This window comes from Ambystoma mexicanum, chromosome 5q (assembly GCF_040938575.1).
Source record: "Ambystoma mexicanum isolate Mex_15411 chromosome 5q, UKY_AmexF1_1, whole genome shotgun sequence".
NCBI classification, from domain to species: Eukaryota; Metazoa; Chordata; class Amphibia; order Caudata; family Ambystomatidae; genus Ambystoma; species Ambystoma mexicanum.
Window position 1 is genome coordinate 1,235,636,833 of NC_090933.1, and position 23,252 is coordinate 1,235,660,084.

General features: G+C 42.5%; 1 protein-coding gene and 1 long non-coding RNA gene across 2 annotated transcripts in view; one reads left to right on the forward strand and one right to left on the reverse strand.

Annotated features, from left to right (window-relative positions):
* LOC138497966 (three-finger toxin A2-like) overlaps positions 1-23,252 on the forward strand; it is an 83,269-nt gene that overhangs the window by 29,130 nt on the left and 30,887 nt on the right. The window lies entirely within an intron of this gene.
* LOC138497968 (uncharacterized) overlaps positions 18,640-23,252 on the reverse strand; it is a 423,930-nt gene continuing 419,317 nt past the window's right edge. The window contains exon 3 of the long non-coding RNA XR_011278675.1: positions 18,640-18,855. This is a non-coding gene — a long non-coding RNA (uncharacterized lncRNA). The remainder of the gene's footprint in view (positions 18,856-23,252) is intronic.

Here is a 23,252-nt window from a genome sequence, read left to right on the forward strand (position 1 = left end):
ACCAAACTAATCAGTTTAACAGTTTCAATTACAAATACATTCAAAGACTCAAATATACTCTGTGCAACCTTTGGTGCACAAATGTGCGTTAATAATGTCGTCACCCGGATTTGACACGGTCAAGAGCCAACAAGACCATAAATGATACAAGGCAGACAGCAAAGTTTTTTTGGTGAATAACAGAAATTTTTAAAGAGAGCAAATTTTTGTTGATACACTGTACTCTTGTGTGTACATTAAATGGATACAAATGAATACAAAGATATAGTCAACAATTTCATCAAAAATAGTGTTGGGTACAAGCTGGTAATCAATCTTGATAAACCAAGTTATGTTTTTAAGCATTCAGTACAAGACCCAATGACAAATGGTGATTGCTCATTCTATATGCGTGAGCAGTAACATCCCTTCTGCTCAGTCATTTATCCTATACACTCCTAATAGTGCCAGCGCATTAAGGATTTCAACTAATCCATCTTCAGGGCGAGTAGTGTACAGTTTCAAGGTATTTTCCTAAAGAAAACGAGGATAAACTAATTAGTTCTATTTATAAGTCATTTATGGATTCAGAAAGTGTATAGTATGCTAAATCACTAACCTTGTAGTTGGGGCAAACGAAAAAAACACCTTAACTTGTGTTAAGAACAAATAGACAATCCTCAGCTACCTTGAACATAGTATGTCCAGTCAAAAGAAAAGCTCAGAGATAGCTCCAATCTAATCACTCACCCGGCCCAAGGGATTACTCCTCGTCGTGGGTATGTGTGACATGATGGACGGTAAGTCCCAAGTTGTATAAACTATATGGTTTAAATAAAACATTTAATATTAGAAAATGTAATATTTACAAGAGTCTGATACTAAGGGCATAGTTCAACAAATTATATTACAAAGAGTCAGAATTCATATACTAATGGTGCTAATTCACTCTAGCAGTGTTTCAATATGTCGTGCATATCGAGTTGTATAGAACTCCAAGAGGCGAACTTCCTATTTTGCATCAGTCGGGTGTTCGTAAAAATAAATATTGTACGTGCGCTTCAAAGAAATATATATTCTCAAACGAGTCTATTTTCAAGCGTGTGGATCATGCTCCCATAACAATTCTAATTTCCTACCTACTATATGCAAGCAGACAAAGAACTCGAGCCGCCCGTCAGGAAAACGCGCTGCTCGGCTCTGTGTTCTGTTTATGGGTTACCATGGGAGCGACGTGCATGTGCGCCGTATCCATGGACGCCATGTTTGTATGGGCAAATTTTCTGACTAGTACGGAGTACTCAGCCGAAAATAGAACAATCCGCTCCACATTGAACATATGTAACCAGCGTTTAGTATCTTGTTATATTAGCAAAACAAAATGCTATTGTAAACACCCATCTCATGTGAAAACTGAAGAGTCAGACATTCACACTCCGTAGCCATGGGTGACATGACGATGGTCGTCAAGGAAACACATTGTCCGCTCATTAATCTCCACGGCAATGCCGCACGGTTGTGTGCGGATTGCCCAGCCTAGTTGTATTGTACAGCAAAAGATGAGAAGTCTCAATTTTCTGATTCTAGAGGATCATGAATCATCTCATGATTTGTCGCCAGAGTTATAAATTTATTTAAATAAATTTAAATAGCGCGAGGCGGGGCACTACTGCAGACTGAGCTGTAAGGTGCCCCACCTCTCGCTAGCCTTCAGTGATCACAAGGAGGCCGGACCTGGGACAACGTAAGAGATAGCTCTCACGCCCCACCGATCTCCGTGCAATATATAATGTTTAAAACTAATGGGTAATATGACGCTGGTTATCAAAGACACACTTTGTCTGCTCATTGTACACCATGGCAACCCCATACAGTAGTGTGCGGATTGCCTAGCCTAGTTAAAATTAACAGCAAATGGTGGGGGATAAGAACAGTATAGATCCTGTAGGTGTTGGGACATGCATTGGCTTGCCTAGACTCTCTTCCACATCACTTGTGCTATGTCATGGTTTCCCCTATTCGGATCTGCAGGGTCACTCACCTCCTTCCGGTGATGTTGCCGAACCCGTCTCCATGTCCCCAAATCCCTCGATGGACTCTGGACTGATGAAGGTGCTTGCCGTCTCCTCCCAGGTGGTAAGTTTGGCAGGAGAGTGGGGACCCCCGCCTGTGGACATGGCCTCCCTCCTGTTGCTTGCAAGGATGTTACAGACCCTCAGGCGGAGGTCATCCCACCTCTTCTTGCAATCCCGAACAGTCCGTGGGCAGGTTCCAACAGCGGAGACCTTGCGGGCTACCTCCTGCCAGATCTCCTTCTTGCATTGCTACATCTCTCGATTCAGGTTCTGGGATCTGATGACACCAGCTTGTGCAGCAAGGGTGTCCGCAAGCATGTTTAGCTCAGCATCTGAAAAGCGCTGTTTCCGCAGGCGGGGGGTGGTCTTCCGGGTTGCCTTAGACATAACGAATGTATTGCCACAGAGCTCTCCAGGAAACAACTGGTGGTTTGGGAGGATTGCAATGGATTGTGTTTTTGAAGATGGCCACCGGCGCATTTCCTGTTCCAATGTGATGACGTTACTTCCTGGTCCGGTATTACGAGCCCAGTATTAGCATGTTGTTATTAACGGATTGGTAATAAGGTGTTCCTCCTAGGCGGTGGCAGTATCGGCGGGTCCCGTGATGGCGCTATCGGGGGGTTGGAGGGCCTTTAGCGGCATGCCGGTATGGCCATTACCGGCATGGGGGTTCGTGCATGCTCGCGCTCTCTAATCACCTGCTATTAGCGGCGTCATACAAGCACAGACCCGCTCGTACCTCATTGCCAGTAATGACCCCGTTTTTACTGCACTACTCGTAATGAGGCCCTTTGTCTTTTAAGTAAATGGGTGGGTCCACGAGGCAGGACTTTTGGTTTTGCTTCATTGGTCAATTACCTAATATGATACATCCATTCCTCAAGATCTCCTTAACAGATAAAAAAATGGATCCTTCTCCGAATGACGGATAGGTAGATTTGCTTGTTGTCCTTGTATGAATAAAGCTAATGTAATGTTAATGGAAAAGACCCATGAGAGAGATCATATGAGTGATAGAGAGTAGAGACCCAGGAATAGAGCGCAGAGGAGTGCAATGAGGAATGGGGAAAACCTGGTGATTAAAAGTCCTCAAGCCTGACTCTCTGATGAAGGTTGGTTTGAAGGTCTTGAAAATACAACAAGTTCTGACCAGGCCTCCATCCAACTCTCGCAAAGAGGTGAGAGTGGTTGACAGTACGAAATACACAGCTCGAAAAGTATGAAAATTCATAGAGAAACATCACACTTTAGGGGCAGAATGTCTTTTCAGAGATTCACAAGGGCAGATTTAGTGCTGTGTCTGGGATGGAAGCCTGATTGCAGGGAGACCAGTGGTGTCTGTATCTCCGCATGACCACTTGCGCTGGCAATGATGGCTTTCTGAAAGACATTTGTGACCCTGGATAGGCTTTCTATGGGACAGCACTAAAGGGTGGAGTGTGGAAGTTCTGGGAACAGCAATGACTGTTTGAGAGAACCAGGAAACGGTCCTTTATGCTGGGAAAGGTTGATGAACTCAGCTATAGGGTGGCCGTTGGCACAGTTGGTTTAAAAAACTGTAGGACAGATGTCTTTTGATTCTTTGGTGGGTGGGATGCCTTTTATTAGATCATCTGCACAGTGGATCCTTTTGGTAGTGAATGTAATGACGAGTGTGTTAGTGGTTTTGAAGATGAATGGGTTATGAAATCTGAGAAAGTGATTGAGCATTGGCCATTGATAAGCTCTTATGTGTGATGTACAGGAAACAAGGTACAGTTTGGGAATGTAGTTTGATTACAGTTCTGAACAGCAGCCTGGGGTTGTTGATTGAAGCTAAGATTTCTTTGGAAATGAAACATTGTTTGACATTGCACTTTGATTTGAAGTGATGATTTCTGGTAATTTTGAATGTTGGAAGAATTGATGAGCGAGAGAGGTGGCATTTCTCTAGCGTGGTGTTTGCTAGTAATACGCTATTTAATTTACCAGCTAGTGTGAGGATCTCATGTTTTCAAGTGTTTGACAAGGGCAATTGCATTGATGGTAGCAAGAGATCATATTTTGAGGTTTGCTTGAAATGGCTAGATAATTGTATGGGGATGCTCAAATTCCTGATCTAAGCCCATTGTCAAGGTTCTTCGGAACATGCATTTCTCTTGGAGCAGAAGGAAATGCAGGAAAGTGGGAGTTTATTGCGGCTACTTAATTGAGTGGATGAAATATCAAATATTAGAAGAAAGTATCTGAGCAGGGTAATGGTTGAATTATTTGGTTGAAGCCATATCTGCAGACTATATCAAGTGACTGTACCTTTGTGCTGTCCGCAGATCCTTAAGAGATTACACTCAGTTATTATGGGTATAGGCAATGTATCATCTGCGGGAGAAGAAAAGTCCACGTTCTATGGGACTGATCTCCTGCAATCTATTTTAGGATAATTATCATACAGAACGACCCCATACGATGTTAACATGAAAGGACATAGGACTATAGTGGGAGGTAATAATCGATACATCTTTCAGATCTTCCAATAGGCTTGGAGAAAGTAGTCATCCATCAGCATAACTCACTATTTCACAATGCATGATTCATTGCCTTTGTGATGTGCCCATCATATGCAATGAGCATCCTGGCAGAGACCACAGTATAGAATAGTAAGGCCTCCTCCTTCCAGGCCATCCCCTCATCCTCTACAAACCCAAACATTATCTGTCTATGACTTACCACTAACACCCTGCCCAAACACAAAGTTAGCAGTTATCTCACCTGGCACCAAAGGTGTGAGAATACTCCACATGTGGCAAGCATACATTAATTTGTCTTCTTCCTTACCTCCATATCATCGTCAGTCTTCATTGCTAGCGTGCATTTTCTTGTAGAGTCCCTCCGGCTTTGAATATGACCAATGCAAAGTAAACGGGCTGTGCTTTTTAACGGTAGCAGGAGAGACAATGTCATGCAACAAACTAAACATGGCACCTCATTAAAAGTGCTCAAAGGTGCAAGCGGGCTCACCTGGGGTTCAGGAGATCGATTTGATAGAGACATATGAGGGCCCTGACACTCCCACGTCTGAGGAGTTCCTGGAAGAGTTTGCCAGGTTGGCTGCTTTTTTGTCTACAGTCTTGCTGGAGTTTCAGTGATGATGTGATAGGATGCTTACCAACAGAACTACTTGATTGCTGTATCTCCATATCTCTACTAACACCTCCTCCTTGGCCATAAAATGACCAGTATTAATTGGTTTTACACATCTCCAAATTTCTCCCTTGAGAAGAGGTACTGACAATTTATCAAAAAACCAATCACGAAATAAATGGAAATCTTCCACAGGTACCAACTATGGAAAAAATACAGAGCAGAAGATATCGTGCCGACTACAGCATAATAACTCTCGGAGCTTGAGTCAATTTTTCTAAGTATCATGTCTAGTCAAACTTCAGAACAAGATCTGAAGAAACATTAAATCTCTAATAATCTGACCAAGCTGATTATAAAAGGAATCACTGTGGGAGTGCGAGGTGAGTGCTGTTGAGCTGCCTGACTCTAATCTACTGTGAACATTTTGCAAACTCTGCCGCGGTCTGCAGCGTTACCTTTGAATTTACACAGCTGAGACTTCACGGACTTGCACATGATATGAGATTAACATCACTGCTACTAGAATTGACACAGTTCAATTTAGTTTATTGTTAAATACCTTAATCTTCCCTTGCAGAGGAAGACTAGCCACGCCCCCCTGACACAGACCCACTACTTAACAGGACAATAAATGTTCCACCGTTTGGATGCGCTGCCGTCTCACACAAGTTTAACATCTGTTACAACAAAGTCCTCATAAGCAGTCCATGTGCAATGTATATTGCAATTGACATGTAGGTGAATTGTTGCGTTATTTAATGGTCTTCGTATCAAATAAGAAGTTTCAAATAACAGAGTGATGCGCTACTTAAGCCTCACGCTCACGCATTGTGGGAGTGCTATGCGAGTGCTGTTAAGCTGCCGAAGTCTAATCCAATGTGAACATTTTGTGAACTCTATTTATTGTATTTATATTTATATATTTATATTAATTTTTGTAAAGCACAACACGCCTGTGAGCCTCTGCCACGGTCTACAGTGTAACCTTTGGATTTACACAGCTAAGACCTCACGGACTTGCCTGGAGGCACATTGTATTAGATTGACATCACTGCTGCTAGAATTTAAACAGTTCAACTTAGTTTATTGTTCAATCCATTATTCTTCCCTTGCAGAGGAAGACTAGACCCGGACTCAACACTTAAGCCTCACACGCGCACATCTCACACGCACATCGCACACGTGCATCATGGCAGTGTTTAGCTACGCAGCCAGCACCTGCACCCTTAGATCTCCAACGACCAGAGGCTGTAATGCCAAATGAGGAAATGAGAATGAATGTCAACATGTGCAATGCAAATGCCATTAAATATTAAACACAGTTAGATGAACTACTGTTTAGAAAATCTATACATCTCTCACATTCACAAATATTGTACCAGCAAACTCGACAATCAATACCTCTGTATCCTCACCCATGTCCTATGCAAAGCCCACCCCTCGCCCATCCTTTTGTTTCGAGACAACCGGTAACATTAACACATGAGATTACCCTCCATGACATAAATTATGGAATTCTTACCAAATTATTTGAAACACTGGAAAAAAAACAGGAGGCCAGGAAACTTTACCCATGCTAATCTCGGCTAAAGCTGACTGGATAGCGAAAGAATGTCCCATTAATTATTCCACATGACCAACCCAAAGCATCGAAGGAGGATGGGTTTGCAGACAGCTGAGACATGGGGGTCTGTGGAGCCTGAACATATGAACCCCAATGCATCAGCATCCCTATTTGGAAGTGATGTTAATAACTGTTAATGACTTCTTCATCCGACGCAGAGGGAGCAAGATTCCAGCCAGAAATGACTTAATTGGTGAGACTGTAGGGTGCCAAGCCTTCCTCCCACCTGTTCCCGATATCACCTATAAATTGTGCCTTTGCCCAGAGAAAATATTTCTTGGCTCCATTATTGGCTCAAAGGCGTCCGCAGACACCTAACCAGGAAGTGAGTCTGCGGACAGTATGCAGATATCGCTAATTACTTTTGACCTACATTTTGGGCATTTTTAAAAAACATACTGGATGGATTAACACCAAATTTGCACAAGTATGCTTTCGGGGCCAGGCCGCTGCTCCTCTTGCAAATTTGGTGCAAATCCATCCAGCAGTTTGGGCTGTAGCTTCGAGCATATTTATTTCCACTCATGTCTATCTGGATTTCAAAAGGGTTGGGGTCCCCCTTACAACTTCCCCCCCTCAACAAAACCACCCAAAACTGTCCAAAGAAATTCAGAGTTGGGTCTATATTTCTTTTTCAAAGTTTCATGCAGATTTGTCAAACAGCGCCAATGTAAGCCGCACAAAAACTGCTCTTCCTATGGGAAGTGCAATTTAACCATAACTACAGGGTCGCTATTGAAGATCCTGTAATACTTAGTTTATTAATGCTATTAAGTTTACAAAACACCTTTGGAATAACTTCAAAATACTAAATACAGTGTTATGGACAAGCATAATAACAGTTAGTGGGCTAATTGTAAATTTCGTGTCCCCCTTTAGGCTATATAAAATGTAAGACAAAAATCTACACAATGCAATCACTTATGCAACTTTGTGCCAAAATTATTGGAGTACAGAAAGTTGGTCTTATAAATAAACCTATTAAAAGAAATACATCTTTGATCTACCAATTCCATGCACTCCATAACCCAATGTTTCGGCGTCTCAATAGTCCATTCTTACTTGCATAGCCGTCATTTTCATTTTCGAGCTTCAACATGTTTCCAGGTCCCATTACCTTCATGGTGTGTAATATTTTAATCTGGGTGTTCACACATATCCTCCTCATGGTTTTATTTGTGAAATGCACAATATATGTCATAGTAGTTCTGTTGTGGATCAAAACGTAGCCACTCTTTTGCTAACTTTTTATTGGCTCAAATTCTTTCCCACAATGCACTTTTTTAAGATTCCTAATGAATGCAAATTGAAATATTTATAGCAGCACCTCTTTGAATCTCAATCTTATCTAAGAAGTTCGTATTAATCTCCCAAGGTTGTGAACCATCCTTAAATGTGTCCATCCTCAATGCTTACCTTACATAGAAGAGTGTTTCATTGATCCCACTCCATCATCATTAAAGAGAATATTGCTCTTTTAGACTTGCTAGTGGTGCTCAAAGGCATCTTTCCTAAGATTGAACACTCTTTTGCCATAGGTCAGCGTGGAGGGAGGTTCGAAACTGCCTTCCAAAGTATCAATTCTACCCCTTCTACCCCTTCTACCCAATCTGGTAAATTAGTCAATTCAGTTGCCAATGCATAACTGACCATCGGTGCAAACCTTTGTCTATACACAGTTATAATTGGTGTCGCAGAAAAGCCTCCATCTTATTATTAAAAACCCTTTATGGTCACTACGGTTGGATTAATGCTGTTTGTAAATCTATTCCTGAGCACCATGATGCCCCTGGGTGTATGCTGCTCTGTATAAGTTCTATTAACATAACATAGCATTCCTTGCTGCTTCACTGCTTTATTATGAAAACATGTTCCTAAGTATATATATTCATGTACTAGTTCAATGTTTTCTTTTCAAATGTCCCACCTAAAACTAGCGGGATCTTTTATTTTACTATGGAACGTCAAACCAATAACTGCTACAGGTCCTTTGGGGTATAGCTCATTATCACTTAATCATATGCATGACCAGCCAGTGACTGTGGCAGACTATGAAGTTGGACTGGCAAGCCATGATAATTCAGTTCTTCAAAGAATATTCTTCGTTGTTAATCCTTATTATTGTTTCATAGCTTCATAGAATTCTCCTCCTGCTCGAAGTTACCTGTAATGCACTAGGGAATGTGTACCTGTATGTAATGAGGCATCATTAAACCATTCCAGAGAAAGGGCCGAATAGCCACTACATGGATTTTGTGCAATATGTACCTTCACCAATTTACTAAAATGCTTAAGATCAGCAAAAACATATACCATCAAGACGCTCTGCTTTGAATGCCAAGTAAATTCCCTGGAATATGTCCCTCTACTCTTCTTTCATTTGCCATGATAATATGTCAATCGCCCAACCAATGAACCCGAAGCCTAGCACGTTCATCCCGGTTTTTTAGATGTAAGGCTGCCTATTTCAGGAAATATCCTAAGTCCCCACCAGACTCTGAACCTGATCATGAGTTGTGCGGTATCCTGGCTGGGGTCCCACCCAACTTTATTTGCGTTAGCAACCACTCGTCCGGTGGTATTACTACCAGATAACGGGTTGGGCACTAACCATTAGTCCTCATTCCCCATTGGGTCCATAGACCCAATGGGCAACTTACAGCGCAATTACCATGCTGTAATACCGTTGCCGGTAATAGCGCCAAAAATGGGCATTTTTTCTGGAGTGTTTACCCCCAGCTCTGAGTTGGGGGTTAACACGCCAGACTCAAGATTGGGTGGACCGTTAAATGCAGCATTAACACTGTTACCGCCGCCCTTAAGGGCTACCACGCAAATCGTGATGAGGCCCTCTTTTATCAGTGAACAGTTGGCTGGCACAATATTTTGAAATAAAGTCTCCCACTAAGCCGGAGTATGGGCACAGAGCGGATAAAATATCCCTATTGTGCTCACCTCCTCCATCTTGTGTGGGCACTTTGTTTTATGCCTGCATGAGCTATCCAATTAGACGTAAACCAAATGAATTCCTATGGAATACGCCTCGGTTTTGCATTTGGTCCAAACCTGGCGAATTCCATAGTAATCCATTGGTACACTAGGCTTGGAAAGCGCATTCGCTGGTGCCATTTACTTTTCAACGAGACAGAGGGGGAAATGGAAAAAGTAAAAGGGAGATTGCCTCGCTTTTACTCTTGCAGTCTCCCTTCCACCTCTTGAAGTTTTAAACGTTCATGCAGCAGACCGTAGGTACTAACCTTGGTGGTCCTCTTCATGCAATTTACATTTCATGTAAAATGACCCTGGGAATATCAAATCGCAGGACTCAACGCACGTTATAGTAAGGAGATGACGGAATGGCACGAAGAGTGACGACAGGGGAGTGCAGAGAAAAGTACCATGGCAGGCCGTGCCGGAGAGAGTACCATGCACCGCAGCGTTTGCATAGCGCCACAGGGTCTCGAATCTAGTCCTGAATAAACAAATTCAGTCCATGTTTTCAAGCTATCGACATCAAAGTAATTAGAATAAGTCAGCCAGGAAGGAAGTTAAATAACATAGTGGTTATTCTGAAACCCTGGTGTGGTTAGGCTGTCGTGGACTGGACTTGAAGATCACAGATAGTATGACTGGCGTCAGGAGTGGACTGGCCTATGGGGAACTCTGGAGATTTCACTCTGGGCTTCTTGTGTGGGAACCTATTTATTTCCACATTTTCTCATAGGTAAAGGGTTGGGTTTGCTGAACATGTGTATTATGGGGCCACGTGAATATTATTTACAGAGCCTCTTTTTGTTGCCAGTCCACCCCTGCTGGCGGTTCGAGAAAGGTTCTCTATCCTCAAACTGGGTTTGTGATACGTGTATTTGAAATTGTTTTCGGCCAACAAGACCGAACTGGAACAAATGAACATTAGCATGACGAGGCAGTGCAAATAAGTGGCTATAGAAAGCAGAGTCATTAAGGCTAATGACCGATAAGAAACCGGTTTGGAGGTAATTACAGAGCTCATGAGACCGAAAATATGTTGAAATGTGAGTGGGGATGAAGAGCTCTTGAAAAGAAAAAGGTGAGGCTTCAGTAAAATGGCGTGCAACAAATGAGTGTCATTACAGTGTAAGCAGCAAGATGGCCGCTTGGAATGTTCCAGTGGCAAGAGGTGAAGCCTATTTGCTTCATGTCATATTCAATTGCTCCCTCGTGAGAATGCACTTCGTGGATGAACGCTTCAAACCTCTGGCGTACTTTTTCATTGTTCTCCTTAATGGTGGTTGACTTGATGTTAAACCATTTGCCTGCTAATAAATTATTGTTTGTGTAGAACATCAGTCTGACCGCCTGAACCCACAGATTTGCTTGCCTGCACTAATTTTGGTGGCTTAGCTGAGGAGTAGGGCTTCTGCAATGTGCATACTTCTTCATGACTTACAGAAGTTACATGGACAAAACCCCAGCCGCGCGTCACAGGTGAAATAGTAGTCAGGCCAGGCCTATGCCATGCTGCACACGCAGCCTTAATGACACACGTGTGCATGAGAAAGGTGAGACTGTAGCAGTCATCCCCAGACACAGTATACACCTGCTTCATTAGTGCTATTTTCTATCTATGTGCAGCTTAGCTAAACTGCCCAGTTGTTCAGCAATGACTTCTCTCAGAATCACACAGAAAAACAAGCATTGGCAATGCCAACAGTATGGGCGTTTGTGTAGGGATGGGAAATGCACTTGCCTGGTACTGCCGTAGTGGTATTAACTGGCTGTTGATAGTACGAGGTGGAAAATGGTGCGAGTACCTGGACATCTGATAGCAGTGTCTGGGCAATGCCTGATACTTATTCACAAGCCAACACTGTAGGCTTTGCTAATGCTTGATTTTAACAGGACTTCAGTGAAGGACACGCATAGTGTTTATAAATCGAGTGGCTGAAGGCAGACCTGGTAAGACATTTTTATTACACCAGTAGTGGGTTTACAACTCCTATTAAGTCATTAACTGTCAGAAGACTGCTTTGAAAAAACACTGGCAAGCACTTTGAGTGCAAAGTTTGATGATAAGGCTTGATTAAAGCAAGCTCAAAGAGTTCTCATGGGGAGGTGTTTGGGCGGGAGGGGCAGGAACTGGGTGGGAATGGCCATGGTCATGGGAAGTCAATGGGTGGGCAAATAACCAAAAAAAACCTTCTAGCTGCGTGTCCCTCCTCATGTGCCATTTCTCCCTAGCTGTACTCTGATGCAATAGCTTCGGCTTATAGGCAGCTCTGCCACCTAATAGCCCAAACTAATGTGGCAGCCACCAGAGAAAGACCATAGAAAGATGGCTCAGGATCTCACAGACATCCTGTCACAAGACTGAGTGACATGACAGCTCAGAGGTTAAGAGTGTGTTACTAGTGGACAACTCCCCAGCGGCTCGTGCTGGGTCTAAGGGGTGGGAACCCTGGGAAGATACAGCGTCAATATTAATGCTTATCATAGGTGATGTTTCGGTTGTGGGAGGAGGGGATACATGCTCAGGTGTACATCGAAGTTCAGAACAGGCATTTACATTCGTGGGATAAAAATGTGATTTTAGGGAACAGGTGCTCTCATTTTCTTACCTTTGAATTGTCATTTTGTTAGCCTAATCTCTCCTATTTTTCTAGCTACCTTCACCTCTTATTCTCTAAGCGCTTTCCTTCTCTAGGCTCTATGTCTATGTCTACTGTACATGCCCTCCTCTACCCTCCATTTCCCACTCTTTTGTCTCCATATTGACCCTCTGGCGTCCCATCTATTTTCAGTCTCACTTTCATCTCTCATTTCCACATGGAGTTCAACTTCTCCAGTTGTGTCACCGCCATATCTCTTCTTAGATCCATCTCTATCTCATTCATTCTCTGCCTTGCATCTCTCCCTATGTCCTCCTATTACCCATATCTTTCCTTTTCTCATGCTCTACTTCTATCTCTCCCGTCACACCTCATAGACCAGCCTCCATCCTTATCTGTCTGCCTTTTAGTCTGTACCCATGATCTCATCCTCTCCAAAGGTGTAGGTGTGCTGAATATAAGGCCTCTTCACATTGTTCCTCTGTTCTCTTCACATTAGTGTACTTTTTCATTTCAATTTGAGTTCTCTTACGGTTACATTTCCAATCTACATACATTAGGCAATCATGTAAATATAACTCCATATTCCCTCCGCACTAAAAGATTCCTGAATTCCCCGGAGGTCAATGGACTACAATGATGTGATGTTCAATCATCATGAATCTTGAGTTAGATATGTAGCTTTTCATTACTCATATTCAGGGTATGACACTATGGACGCAGATTAACTATTCAATGAGACGTGATGGGTGTTGTCAGGTATGTTTTAGAGCAATGTCCTCAATGACCATAGGATAAATTGCAGCTGTGTGGAGAGTAATCTGTTCTGCACCACAACCCCACCCAGGGGAGTTGCTAGGTCTGGAAAAGACCCGGGGCTAAACTGATGTCGGAACTGTTGGGACTGGGGGCTAGCTAGTCTTTTGGCTGTAGCTCCTGAGATTCTATCAGGGGCTACTACCAAAAGATCAGGGGCTATAGCCCCCTTAGCCCCCCCCAGCAACGCCCCTGACCCCACCCATAACCTGTTTGTGGTGTGTTACTGTGTGTGGAAGGGATGGGGCTGAGGAATATAAATTGGGGGCTTCGTGGAGCAAAAGGAGCTTATCAAGAGAAGGCATCTCTCTCTTTAACTACGACAAATGAGTTTACTTCTTTTGAACTATGATTTAAATATTTTACGCGTGTCTCTCTTGAACTAAAATGTCCAGGGCAAGAAGTCTTGTCTTTAAACCCTGACTCTTTAACTTTTCCTGCTACCTCGACAGTCATCTCTCTTGTTAACCCACTGCTTTTAATCATCCATTTGATTTGTTCTGTATTTATGTATTTTCCTGTCACAAAAGAATCTGGGGGAAGAAGCGTTAAATAAAAATATTCACATTTTCATATTCCTAGTATTGTATTGATTGTATTTATTAGATTTGCAGAGCGCTATCGCCAAAGCGCATAACAGCAGAGATTAATTACAATTACACTAAAAATTCAGACAGTGACAGAAGGACATATCAACTGAAGTTATGAGTGAAAAGAGAAAGGAGCAGATGCATTTTTAATTGAACCTGGAAGATCTTTATTTATTTTATTCATTTATAAAAATCACTGATACAAAAATGCTTACAGAATGTACCATTGATAACAGAGCAAATTAAATAGGTCCTTAACAATGGGGTGAGAGAATGTGACTTGAAGACCAGATGTTGCAGGGGACGTTTGGCACATGGACCAGGACAGGACAAAATGACATAGAAACGGGATGGTGACGAACGTGCTCAATTAAGAATTGGGGGCTGACAGTAAAGTGCTGCATGGTTGTCCATGAAGGGTAGTGAGAGAGGAAAACAGGGTGATGCAATAGTATAGAGTGCTAGGAAAGAGGTTCTTCAGAAAGAAGCAGAGCTTTGAGGTTGGATTTAAATAGTGGCCGAGTTGGACTCGTAATGAGAGGGAGGGGAAGAGCATTACACAGTAGGGGAACGAGGAGAGAGTGGAAACGAGAGGGAGCACAGGGGGCTCAAGTTCTGACAAGGAGGTGAGCTGAGGAAGATCTTAACGAGTGAGGTGGAGTGTAGAAAGTGAGATGAGCAAATAGGTAGGGTGTGGCGAGTTCATGGATAGTTTTGAAGATGATGAGAAGAAGTGTAAATTTAGCCCTTTGTTTCATAGATAGCTAGTCAATCTGGCTATGGGCATAGGAGGTAGAGGTAAAGCGAGAAAAGCTGAAAAGTGTGCAGACTGGGGAGTTGAGGACTTTATCTAGAGGTGAAAAGCTTAGTTGGGAAGGCCATAGAGGAGATTGGCACAGTAGTCAGAACTAGTAAGAAATAAGGAGAAGTTAGCTGTTTAGCAGCATTGAAAGGTAGAAGATGACAGGTGTTTCTGATATTGAGGAGATTGAGTCTGGGTGCAGTGGCAGATTTGGAGATGAAGTGCAAGAAGTTGTCTGATGTGTCGAAGATAACACCAAGGTTAAGAGTGGAAACAGAGTAATGAGGTAGTTAGGAGAGAAGAGGAGAGGAGGAGGAGGAGAGGAAGAGATAGACTGTTTGACTAGGAAGTAGAGTACTTCAGTCTTAGTGGAGTTGAGCATGAGCGAATGAGAAGCCATCCAATATTTGATGGTAAAGGAGTGATAGGAGAAGAAGATCTGAGTGTCGTCAGCAAAAAGTTGCTAGGAAAAGCCTTAAGAAGAGATTAGGCTGCCAAGAGCTGAAGCATAGAGAGTGAAGAGAATTAGACCAAGGGCAGACCTTTGGGGAACTCCAACAGTAAGCAGGGTTAGTGCGGAGGTATGGCTGTTCACAGACACCTGAAAGTGTCTGGGGGCAAGGTATAAAGCAAGTCAAGCAAGGGATTTTTCTCTGATGCCAAGGAGAGATAATGTAGAGAAAAGTACAGAATGGTTGACAACATCGAAAGCCACATTGAGGTTGAGATAAATAAGAATAGATAAAAGGTTTGCATGGCGAGCAGAAAAAATGAAGTTGCGGACATAGAGCTGTCTCGGAAGAATGCAGAGGTCAGAATCCAGAAGAGGGTCCTGGAGGTTGTGAGTATCAAAGAAATCAGTGAGTCGATTGAATACTAATTGCTCTGGGATTTTGGAATAGTGTGGTTGAAGAAAGAAGGGGCAAAAGTTGTCATTACAGCTAGGATCCAGAGCATGTTTCTCAAGGAGAGGTATGACAGTAGCTGTTTTATAGGATAATGTTAGGCCTGCCACATGTATTTGAACATCATGCAGCACAACCTCACTTACTTGGACATGCCTGGCACCTTAACCAGCGGTGGCGGCTACTCCTGTGTTGGTCCAGCAACAGCTGGGATGTGGCGCACAGAGGAATTACGGGCATTGTATGAGGGTACTGCCATGACAGTCAAGACATGTCAGGGTGGAGGTCCCACCCCCTGGCTACGATTCACACATCCATGCATCTCCAGTTACTAGGGCAGCATTTCTCGTGCTACGCTGTGGGAACTTTCGGTCTGGAATATGAAAGCAAGTGCATGGCTTCAGGCTGGTGCGTCTGAACGCTCCTTGCCAGCACTGCAGTTAGCTTCAGTCCTGGTTGTTCTTGTACTCCTGTCTGCCTTCTGCCCCTCTGTGTCCTGTATTGCTTGGTCTTCCATTTCTCCTAGTTCCTGCTTGCCCTCCTCCTTACCTGTTCCCCAGGGTCCCTTTTCCCCTTTTGCCCTTCCATGTCACTATTTGTCTGCTATCTTGCTCCTTGGTTGGCTATCTAGTCTGGCACGTGAATGGCTTCACAGCCCTTTGTGCTTTCCATGCCTCCCACTGTCTGAGCCTAGGGTCCCTGCTCCCCATCTTCCACCAAGCACCAGACATCTATGAACATGACAGATAAGAGAAAATCAGATGTCTGGGAGCTTTTTCATCATAGCCTTTATTGTTGGAATACCAGGACACAATTAAAGATATTTTGTCCTTAACCTGTTTTTATACTCTTTTTGGATGATGCAACATGTTTATGCAAATGACTAACTTGTACATGGTATGCTTCTGATAGGTCCCCTTAGTCAGAGAAAAAGCATTCCTTCAGTATCATTGGATAGCATAACCTTTGTATGCAATAATCCCACATTAGCATAGCTGGCATCCACAATGTTCTCTGATGCACAAAACTGATAAGCTTGTTTTAGACATGGCTGGACACAACTATGACAGTGCTCAACTCCTGCCAAGAACATTTTGACACACTAATATCTAATCCTTATCTGATTGCTGAGGTCATACCAAGTTAGTTAGTGCTTTGTACTCCTGTACTGCCTTAGAGCAGATTTTACGGCTGCCAAAATAATATAGCTGGTCTCTCAGAATAGACTGCATGATACACATTGTGGCCACTTCAATATGAACATAGATATATGTATCTAAGCTTCCTTACTTTTTCTGGCCTCACAATTCCTTACAATCTTGTCCGGCTTACCTGCCAATTTTCATTTCGAACCTAACAAACCTAATTACCCAACTGCGAGATGCTGCCAAAGACTATGAATGGCTCAGCCTCTGTTGCTTATCTGAAAAATTTTGGCATGGTTCATAGTCCTCCACACTTGGCTTAGGCCTGAAAACCATTTTGCACTTGAGTATCCATTTTGAAATATATTTTTGTCTGACACTGTATTTTGCTTCAGGGAGCTATTATTTATTTAATTAAGCATCTCTCACTTTGTATCCTTGTGCACTTATGGAGTGTGTGTAATATTAAAAGTACTCTTCACTTCCTGGGCCATCCCAACCCAAATATGCGCAGTGCCATGTTCACTTTCTACCTTTAATAAATGCACTCTAATCTTGATTTCTGCAATAATGGATGGGAGAGTGAACTTATATGATCTGCCTACCATGTTATCTATGTTCAGTTCAGGGGGAAGGGATTGGCACCTCCCATACATTTCCCCCCTCTGGTTGATGTTCGACCAGTGTTTAATATTCAACCACTACACCCAGTGCCCACCCTCTGCCATATGCAGTGTACCTATGCATCCCTATCCCAGTCACCCAACTCAATGCAATGGTCTATCTCAACATGGGAGGTATCAAAAAAGACACTTCTAAAGAATCAATAGTGTCTTCAACCATATTGCATTCTCCTAATCTAAGATATATATGTATCTCTTTTCTGTCAAAATGTTATGGCATATGTTTTGCCCTTTTTTGATCCTTGCATGTACCTATACCTTTACAGTAACTTTATTCGCTCCCATATGGTTCCCACTCCTGTTACCCATTTAAACGTTAAAATAACAAACATGCGAATTGGGAGAGATCATTACAACATTTGCTCGTTCCTTGAGGGAACCCACCAGCCCATGTTTTACTGCTCCTCCCACTTGCAAAATTTTAATCATATATATATATATATATATATATATATTTTCTTCTTCTTCTTCCCACCCCATGACACTTCCTTGGTCCCTACCCTCTCCGCATGCACGTTCAGTTTTGTCTTCATCTTATTCGTCTTCCATCTGCACATCTTCCACCCGATTCTTTATTCTCTTTATTCCAAGTCCAAGGAATTTGTCAATTTATTCCATAGTTTATTTTTATTTGTACTTTAGGCTGCCTTGCAGCAAGTTCAAGGGCCTCGTAATTCATAGGCCAGTATTCTAGGGTCCACTGTTTTGTGACCACAGAGGACACGAACTCTCAATCTTCTGATTCAAATAAAATAGTCAGTTAAGTGGACATTATATTGTTTCCGGGAAACAGAAGGATGGGGGAGCTTCATAAAGAGAGTCTTCAGTTTTAGTTGCAACTGGGCATCTGGCTGGGTCCCTCAAAAACAGTCCCTCAAAAACCCTTTTAATGACAACGTGACGAAGGATCGGTTGCTTTCAATCACACGGAGTGCAGGTGCTGCCCGTCCAGCTGTAATATGAAAACTAGGCCAGTTTCTTGAAGAATAAGAACATTTTTATCATCAGTACTTCCTCCTCAAACCTAAACCTTATAATAACTGTGTCCCTTTCCTTAAAGTGCTCCTCCCTCCTAAAACAATTGTTACTGAGTTTTCTTTTTTTCTAATGTAATGGAATGGCTGCCTCTTTCTCCCTTGTTATGCATATCTTAGTGTCCCCTATGCTATATATATATACTGACTGATACCTGGGTGTGTCTATGATATGAGACCATAAAGCACATACATAATTGTTTTTCTTTCATTTGCCACATCTTTTTATGAGCGCACACTCCAATTTTATTTTTTTCTTATAGTGTGTTTATTTTCTAAGTGACAAAGGAAACATTTTCCCTGTGGTTGTGTCATTCTTCACACCGCCAGAGTTACACTGTTTCCTTTTTTATGATAAAAATAATAAAAGACAAAATAGACTACAGAACAAATTCATACCATTTTTTTGAAAAAAAGGGTGTCATCTTCTTCAGCCACTCCTCTTCTTTCTTCTTGTCGTATCCATAGCTAATATGGTTTCTTGCTCCCTGTAGAAACCAAAATAGAGGCAAAGTCATGATAGGCTAGCAAAGTGATCGGTTATTTCCTTAAAATAGGCCTCTGTTATTCATTTTTTCTTTCAATATGATGTTGCTGGGGTAATTTCTTTGTGTCCTCAACTCAATAAAATGCATAATTTGTTTAAAAAATGGAAACGACAGTGCACTTTAATTAGTCTTTTCTTTTGAATTATCCTAAATATAGTGGCATGTTTTTAATCTTTTCTACTATGCTGAAAAGTTTCTCTGTATTTTTGTAGTCCTCCTCCTGATAGCGTGGGACTGCAATCTCTTCTTTCTTTGCTGTATTTATTCTGTTGAGACATAATTAACATTTTGTGTTGCCCTTCCTACACTAATCTTACCTACCCTTGGTATTTGGAAATAAGCACTGATCCTAATAAGTGCATACACGTGTGGTATACACCTTTCTTGGGAAAAATGCTACCTTTTTAAATGGACTGTATCCCTTACTACCTTTCTCTGTACCCACCTGGATCCTCTTTCTCCTGATAATGATCAATGAGGTTATTCACACACTTACTATGTCGACTGGTACTTACCTTTCCTTTCTTTGCTTGTCCACTAGTACTTACCTTTGTCATAATGTTTCTTCCCATTATATCGCTATACTCTACTTTAGGCAGAATCATATGCAGTACCCTTTGGGAACACCACACACAATTAAGACTACAAGTATAAGTACAATGTCACCTTTGGTACAAGCCTGTACTACACAGTAAAGTGGCAGCGATGGCTGATCAGCCAGACCTATCTCAAGCTTAAAGTGAACAGTACAAGAGGTTACACAAAGGACAACAATTACTGTGGTTTAAACAAACACTGATTCAAGGTTTCTGAGTAAAAGAATATACATTTATTTACACCATCACTTATAAAACAGTTCACTATTATAAAGCAGCAGAAAATCACAGTCTGACTATACTACAATAACACCCAATCAATTCTGGACAAGTTAAGCTTAAAATGAAGTGTGAGCAAAATGGCACTCCAGCAATTTAAAAGGAAGAAAGGACATGGTTATCATAAATCAATAGCACCAACAAGTTATAGGCAGGGCAATCTAGAAAAGGCTACTACAACTAGGATTTAAGTCAATAGGTCTGGGCCAATGTTAATGGTTCAGAGTCTTTGCAGAGGATCACACAGTTCAGAGTAGTTTGCGGTTTAGTCTATGCCAAGAGTTCAAAACAAAGTTGGGCAGAGGCAAAGTTATTTAAAGGAGAAGAGAATACCAAGACTTCGGAGAGGGGAAAGATTTTAAGCACTTTCACAGCGGTCAGACGGAAAGAACGACCGAGTTTGCACAGTACCTTAAAAGAAGAAGAATGCTGTAGCTGAGGCACTTGTTCCTGCAGTTCCTGCAGGCTCACGGTGCCTGAAGCTTCAGTCGTGGGGCCAAGAAGAAGAAGGACAGTCGGAGGGTCCTGCACTGCCCAGGGAAGAAGCCAGCAGCTGAGCAAAACGTTGAATAAAAGGTGCGCTCCTTAAAACCAAAACTGGTTCTCTTCCCACTGGCTATCCGATCTACTGCAGCGATGCACAGCAAATTCGACCAGGATGAGCACCAGTGTCTGGTGTTTAGCGAGCTGGTTGTTCCCACCAAGCTCAAGGGAAGAAGATTCCTTGCAAATATCCTCTGTCGTTGAAGTTTCAGGCGATTCAGACCTGCAGCAGGGCTTCACCGGGTGTCCAGTAGTTGCAGCAGTCGTCTTCCTTCAGCTTCTTGTTGGTTCTCTCGTTCCAATGGTGACTCTGCCTTCCAGTCCTAGAGACTGGCTTTTTATGCACCAAATCCCCCATTCACACAGCCTGGCTGTCAATCACACAGCAGGGTGGCTGTCCTGGCAGGGCAGCCACCTAGCCAATCAAACAAGAGTGTGACTTGGGTCTCCAAGGAGACCCGGTGAAGAGGGAGTCAAACCACTCCCTCACATCCTGTCCACCCAGACACTCAGGTGCCTAAGGAGGGCTTCTGTACAGAAGCCAGCCAAAGGACAGTGAACAAAGGAACCAAACCTGGTTTGGCGCGCAAAGTAAAACACTAGAAAGACCTTTACAAAAAGATATGGCAAAAGAACTCAACCAGAACCAAGTTAAATTAAACGTGGATTACCGGGTTTGAGTTTAAGGCTACCACCATAGCCTCTAACGGTACCGAGGCTATTTTCATAATCCGCGGTAGAATAAAAATGGTAGATACCACTGCCACCAGCCGAATCCTAGAAAAAGGGGAACATAACAATGTTCCATGAGAATCAGACAAAAGGGGATAACTATTAACTCCTCCAGTACTCTATTGGAAGATAGGGTGTACTGGGTCTGTAAAGTTAAAAAGACTAGTAAAGTCAATGGTAACTTTACATGTTCTGGGAGGTCCCAGAAAATTGAGTTAAAAGTGGGAAAAGACAACCCTGTGTCACTGCACTAAATCTGCTGAGTGACACACAATAAAAAGATGATGCCTATGGAGTGGGTGAGCATAAAAATGTATAACACACAGCAAAACACATGTAAGAGTGGGAAGAAAAGGCTCACACTCTTACCAGGTAAAAAACTTAAACCCCAGATATCCAGCAAAGCTGCTGAGGGACTCGAAAGGTAAGGGAAATCAGCCATTCTGGAGAATTCTCCCTAACACTCCGCTAAGGCTATATAGAGATTCCTCCACTCTCCAAAAATGATTTTTTTTCATCTGTAATACTTACATCAACATTTTCATATAAACATAAACAATGTTCTTGTTACTTACTCTCATATGTTCTTTTGTTTCATTCTACTAGAAGTTCTCTCATACTGTTAGATCAATCGTGGCCGTCCATACCTTCTTGGCCTTTCATTATCGCATTTATTTTATCAAATATACTGCACTGATCAATTTAAACAGGCACCATCCATTCCTGCCCATTGTTTGAAAATCATTGTATATTATCCACACCTTCCTCCATCAACCTTGTGTCACAATGTTATAATTGTTCCTTTATTTACACCTTCTAGCAACTTGTATTTTTTGTTGCTTTAATATTCATTCATTGTTTTTCTTTTTATTTATTTATTTGTTTATTTATTTCACCCCCTGGATTGACATCAATCTTTATGTATTTATTTATTTATTATTGATCACTAATTAGGCACTTATACAATTAGCAGAAAAGCGCCCAAAGGGCAAACAGGGAGGGCACAGTGGAGGTAGAGATGAATTTCGCAAGGATAAATAATTTCATTAATAGTACAAACAAATAATGAGAGTAAAGTGAAGGGTAGGCATACCTACTATGCCTTGTGAGTGTTCAGAATGTTCAAGTGCAGAGTGAGAGGGGTGAGGGATAGGTGCTGATGGCGAAGTGCTAAGGATAAGTGCTAAGAGAAGAAGAACGTAAGTGCAACCACCCATGGGTAGGGTGGGCCCAATTAAGTGCAACAGAAAGACAGCGGCTGGGATGAGAGATGTGGGGGTTAAGGCCTCAAGGACACATAAGGGCCCTGCACATCAGTCACACTGTGGTAAGATTATCAGGGAAGAGAGGAGAAGAAAGAAGATGTAAAGAGAAAGGTCTTAAGGCTTTTACCTTTCAGGAAACAAAAACTCAAGAAAGCACTATCCATTGATGAAGTGAGTGAACTCGCAACAATATTTCAGAGAGTTGACGCACAGGCGGCATCCATTGAGAATGAGTCAATTGCAGCGGTTCACCTCAGAGCACTGTGGATCGGGGACCGCCCACAGGAATACCAAGCAACCAAACATTTCAACAGACACAAAGGCAATGTTATCGATGCAGGATGAACTTTCCACATTCAGGAACATGCCCGGCCCTCACCCAAAAATGCTCTAACTGCAGGAGAGTGGGGCATTTCCAATCTGTATGCCATGAAGAGAGGCCATTCCCCACACCGAGAATGAACCCTCCACCCCCAGGGAGACAATACAACAGAGCATTTCAACAACCACACTATGCCCCACGGCCACAGCTGACATCCTTCCAAGTGCAGCAACGGTTTGTGACGCAAATGGACAAGGTGCCATACCAAGTCCCAGAACAGGGCTATTATCAATATGATGCAAGCACATGATTCAGAGATGAGTACGACGAACTCCCACTCCCATACCAGTACTTCGGAGAGCAACAACAATAGCAGCTAGCCGATCCATATGACTACACCGACGACTATGTCCACCCCTAAGAAGACGAGTATGTCAACCTCATCCAGGATGACCAAGGGGCGAAGGAAGCACCCAGAATCACTATCAACCTAGGAAAAAGACACTATTGCTTCTTAGTAGACCTGGGTACAACAGTTAATATAATGGGTGAACAAGAATTCCTACTAATGCCTGAGAAACCGACCCTCACAAAGGCATC